A 6,000-nucleotide genomic window follows, 5' to 3' on the forward strand; every position below is an offset into this window, starting at 1 on the left:
GAAGATGCTCCGTATGAATTGCAGTAAGGATAGGATCAAGATGCGGTTCACAAATTCACACGGCAATTTTACTTTGACATGTGTTATTTTAAAGATGCTCCACCACCGACAGAGCATAAATGATATCAATCTCTTGAACAATAATTGGTGTTTAATCGTGTATATGTATGTCTAATTAACACAAAAAATTACATAAAATAATTTATTTTGCCTTTGATGCTTGCGCAATCAGTACTTCATTCCATATAGGATATAGTGCCACGGAATTTTGTCGGGATGCAATTAATTATTTTTCGTAATTTTAACTTGAAGTAAAATTCGAAGCTCAAACTTTCCAATGGTGGTAATGGTGTTAATTAAGTAACTTTTGTAACTGAATGAAAATACTAAATCGTCTACTCCTGTTTTTGATAGTGAAAAAATACCATTTATCAGCGGTGGAGCATCTTTAATTATACTCATGTGTATGCATGTTTTACTTGAATGGCTATTTGTTTAGTTTTAATATATGTAGACCTGTGAAAGGCCCACTACCTTTCCAATACAAAACAAAAAGGTTCATCTAAAATAGTTATAACATAAAACGAAATACAATCATGGCCTAAGATGAGGTTACAAAAAAACAAATGCACGTATCCCTTCTTACATGTTATCGATGTTAACATTGAAAATCAATTTCACTGTTTTGCCTTCTGATGCAATGAGAGTCAACTAACGCGTGGTAATAAGGACGACGGCGGGAAACATAAAACGACCCGCGTTATGAAAATTAACATTTGATTTAATTTAAATAAATTGTTTTAGAAGGTGATGATGAGTGTAGTATTATCGTTTAGCTAATACCTTGTGAGACTCTAAAAAATAGTAAGTTTCCATTTCCATTTTTAAAACCAAAAACCATTTTGGAGAGGTTGTGGGCTTTTAAATGAACATTGTTTTACACATGTTAATGCATGCAAGTTTTATTTAATATTTGTTAGGGATATTTTTATATTACATTCCTTTTATACACGAAAATACTGTGACTAGATTTACATGAATTTACGTACATATCTAATATTAAGCACATTTCTAAAACGAAGATAATCGTTTCAAAGTTAAAGAAACGTTTTTGTCTGCATCACTAAGATAACTTTTTTTTCAAAGTATCACTCAAAATACACTTGTTTTTGTCTGTATCACTCAAAAATACACTTAGTTTTTGTCTGTATCACTCAAAAATACACTTATTGTTTGGTTGTATCACTCAAAAATTCACTTAGTTATTTTTCATCTGTATCTCATGCGTAAATGTCTTCACTGCGGCCATGGGGCATAACTCTATAAATTCCATGTTAGAAAGTGTAGCATTGTCAGTTACATACAAAAATATGTATATATCTCTGTAATATATTCTAATATCTTTATGTACTCATCATTGCCATTTTGTACTGTTTCCAACATGATTCTCATCGATCACATTTTGTATCCGGAATATGAATTTCATAACAACTTAAACTTTAAACATTTTATTATTAAGTTTATATATTTAATAAAGAAATTAAATCAACGTGTCTGTGGTTTGTTTTGTATTTTACCTTGAACACAAATATAGAATCCTGAATTCATCCGATCACATCTCTCTCTCTCACCCTCACAAACTCTCTCCCCGACCCTCACACACACACCCTCTCTCACCCTCAACACACACTCTCTCTCTCACCCTCAACACACACCCTCTCTCACCCACTGTCCAACTCTCTCTCATCCTCACACACACTCTCTCTCTCTCCACCTCACACACACTCTCTCTCCACCCTCACACTCTCTCTCTCCACCCTCACACACTCTCTCTCTCCACCCTCACACACTCTCTCTCTCCACCCTCACACACTCTCTCTCTCCACCCTCACACACACACACTCTCTCTCTCCACCCTCCACCACACACACCCCACCCTCTCTCCCCACTCTCACACACTCTCTCTCACCTCACCACCTCCTCTCTCACCACACACTCTCTCTCTCACACACCACTCTACAACTCTCTCTCCACCCTCACACACACTCTCTCTCCACCCTCACACACACTCTCTCTCTCCACCCTCACACACACTCTCTCCCACCCTCCCCTCTCCCCCTCCCACACACACACTCTCTCTCTCCACCCTCAACACACACATCTCTCTCTCACCCTCACACACCACACCCTCTCTCTCACCCTCAACACACACTCTCTCTCTCCACCCTCACACACACACTCTCTCTCCACCCCAACACACACCTCTCTCACACCACACACACTCTCTCTCTCCACCCTCACACACACACTCCTCTCTCCACCTCACACTACCACCTCTCTCTCCACCCTCACACACCTCTCTCTCTCCACCTCTCACACACACTCTCTCTCCACACTCTACACACCCTCCTCCTCACACACCTCTCTCTCCACCTCACACTCTCTCTCTCCCTCTCTCCACCCTCACACACTCTCTCTCTCCACTCCCACCCTCACACACACACTCTCTTCTCTCCACCCTCACACACACACACTCCTCTCTCCACCCTTACACACACACTCTCTCTCCCCTACACACACTCTCTCTCTCACCTCCACACACTCCACTCTCCACACTCACACACACACACACTCTCTCTCTCCACCCTCAACACAAACTCTCTTTCTCCACCTCACACACACACACTCTCCTCTCCACCCTCCACCCTCTCACACACAACACCTCTCACACACACACACCCTATAAGAAAATTACACCCTATAAGAAAATTCCTACAAAAGTAGGATCATCTAACATACAGACACACCTATTACAGTAGAAGTATCCAAGGAAAATGTACAAAAGTATATGTAAGTGTAGTATTAGTACAGGGTAACAATCTAAAACTACACCAGGGTAATCTTACGGGGAGGCCAATCAGGGTTTAGGGGAGCTTTGATTACACATTGGTACATTGCGCACCTGTGTTTGAAAACGAGTATTACTTGTAATTTGTATACGATTATATGATGGAAACCATCGATCTTAATAATGATTCATATTTTCAACAGCTTCCTATTCATTTCTGTTTTACTCTTAGCATTAGCCGTTTTAATAGAACACAGTTTATCTAATTTATACACATTCATATATTAAGAAGATTCTTTAGTTTTGCGTAAAATGTATTTGTTTTAATTTTTTATTTCATTTCTATTGTAAATAAATGGTAGGTAACTCTATACACCTGTATATGTAAGTAGGTATATCTAGGAGACGAATTACAGTTAATCTTCTTATCTGTATAAGTACTGCTCCGTGTTAATTATCACTGTCGACAGCGGCGGTTGTCCACATACCTGTATATCGTACGTGTATAACAAATCGAATGATAAACTAAACTTCAAATGTTATACAGCAAAGTCTACGGAAACGTAGATAACAATGCATCACAAAACAACATCCATTCTATCATTTATTCCTTCAATAATTAATTAGTTCGTTCGTTCAAATGTTATACAGCGAAGTTTACGGAAACTCTTATAACAATGACAAAGACCCATTCATTCATTAATTTATTCATTTATTCATCCATTCACTCATTTGTTCATCCATTCACTCATTTGTTCATCCATTCACTCATTTGTTCATCCATTCACTCATTCGTTCACTCATTCAATCCTATGTACGTTAGTTCGTTCATTCATTCATTAATTTATTCATTTATTCATCCATTCACTCATTTGTTCATCCATTCACTCATTTGTTCATCCATTCACTCATTTGTTCATCCATTCACTCATTCGTTCACTCATTCAATCCTATGTACGTTAGTTCGTTCATTCAGTCATTCAATGAACCAATCAAACACTTCACCAGTCAGCATTGCAATCATACAATAATTTATATAAGTACAGAAGTGTGTTGTATGTAGCATAATGGATGTTAAAATTTAGCAGCTATTCACACAGGTTCAAAGCACTTTTGAATTTATTACAAAATTAATCGCGATATATATGTCAATAATAAGTTTACATACAAGCTTCTCATAAAAGAAAAAAAAAGAATTACACGAACCTACATGTAGCTACATTGTTTATATAGATCTATGTCGCCCAGTCAAAATGAGTGCAATGTTCATTTGCATAATTTACATATTAAAACATATCAGATAAAACCAAATACATTGAATACCCTTCGTTACTTTATTAACATCAGACTTTTGTGCTAGCATCTTGTACTAATCTGTACTCATTTACCATACACTACCAATTCTCTACATACATTCGTTGTCATTCTTCTCCGTCCATATTGTCCACTCTCTTTCTAACACATAATATTCCTTTTGTTTTGATATTGATCATGTCAAAACTCTATTCATACCCATGAACAACCCGTCCAAAGCACAGGAAAATGTTGCGTGTTTGTATTGAATAATCCATACCAATCACAGGGAACTGTAACATGTTTGTCTCCTGAATAACCCATACCAATCACAGGGGACTGTGGCATGTTTGTCTCCTGTATAACCCATACCAATCACAGGGGACTGTGGCATGTTTGTCTCCTGTATAACCCATACCAATCACAGGGGACTGTGGCATGTTTGTCTCCTGTATAACCCATACCAATCACAGGGGACTGTGGCATGTTTGTCTCCTGTATAATCCATACCAATCACAGGGGACTGTGGGATGCTTATCTTCTGTATAATCCATACCAATCACAGGGGACTGTGATATGTTTGTCTCCTGTATAACCCATACCAATCACAGGGGACTGTGGCATGTTTGTCTCCTGTATAACCCATACCAATCACAGGGGACTGTGACATGTTTGTCTCCTGTATAACCCATACCAATCACAGGGGACTGTGGCTTGTTTATCTCCTGAATAACCCATACCAATCACAGGGGACTGTGGCATTCTTGTCTCCTGTATAACCCATACCAATTACAGTGGACTGTGGCATGTTTGACTCCTGAATAACTCATCCCCATCACAGTGGACTGTGGCATGTTTGTCTCCTGTATAACCCATACCAATCACAGGGGACTGTGGCATGTTTATCTCCTGTATAACCCATACCAATCACAGGGGACTGTGGCATTCTTGTCTCCTGTATAACCCATACCAATCACAGGGGACTGTGGCGTGTTTGTCTTCTGAATAACCCATCCCCATCACAGTGGACTGTGGCATGTTTGACTCCTGAATAACCCATCCCCATCACAGTGGACTGTGGCATGTTTGACTCCTGAATAACCCATCCCCATCACAGTGGACTGTGGCATGTTTGTCTCCTGAATAACCCATCCCCATCACAGTGGACTGTGGCATGTTTGACTCCTGAATAACCCATCCCCATCACAGTGGACTGTGGCATGTTTGACTCCTGAATAACTCATCCCCATCACAGTGGACTGTGGCATGTTTGTCTCCTGAATAACCGCCATACCAATCACAGGGAACACCACAATGCCTTGCCACAAGGACTATTACTTGCGATTATCAGACATTGTGAGTCAGGGGAGATAACTCGCGTAACCTTACCCTTCAAACGGCTCCGGGTAAGGTTGGTCTAAGGATAAGACGTTGTCTTGAGTTTACTGGGGGTGGGGAGGGAGGTATAAGGGATAACCCTGAGGTTTGAAATAAAGACACCAATCGATTTATTGTTAACAATTCTTGCGGGAAACACTGTACGATGTGTGATAATAATGTGTGTTTTGGGAGTCTACGGTACGTTTTAGTAATTTTTGACTATTGTATATTGCTATTTCATTGAAACACGCTGTCCTAAACATAAAGTTGTACTTCCTATTTCCGTTATGGCAAATGTTAAGCGGGAGCAGATTTTTTAAATAACCACAAATCGTCGATTTCGACGGACTGGTCAAAAAAGAAGAAGAAATTACCCTTTTATAAGCATTTATAGACTATGGATTGACTCGACAAGGGAACAAACCCAGAGTCCACGCTCATAAAGCAGCGATTATACATTGTCAGAATGTTCATGTAAC

The sequence above is a fragment of the Argopecten irradians genome, chromosome 13 (assembly GCF_041381155.1).
Source record: "Argopecten irradians isolate NY chromosome 13, Ai_NY, whole genome shotgun sequence".
NCBI lineage: Eukaryota > Metazoa > Mollusca > Bivalvia > Pectinida > Pectinidae > Argopecten > Argopecten irradians.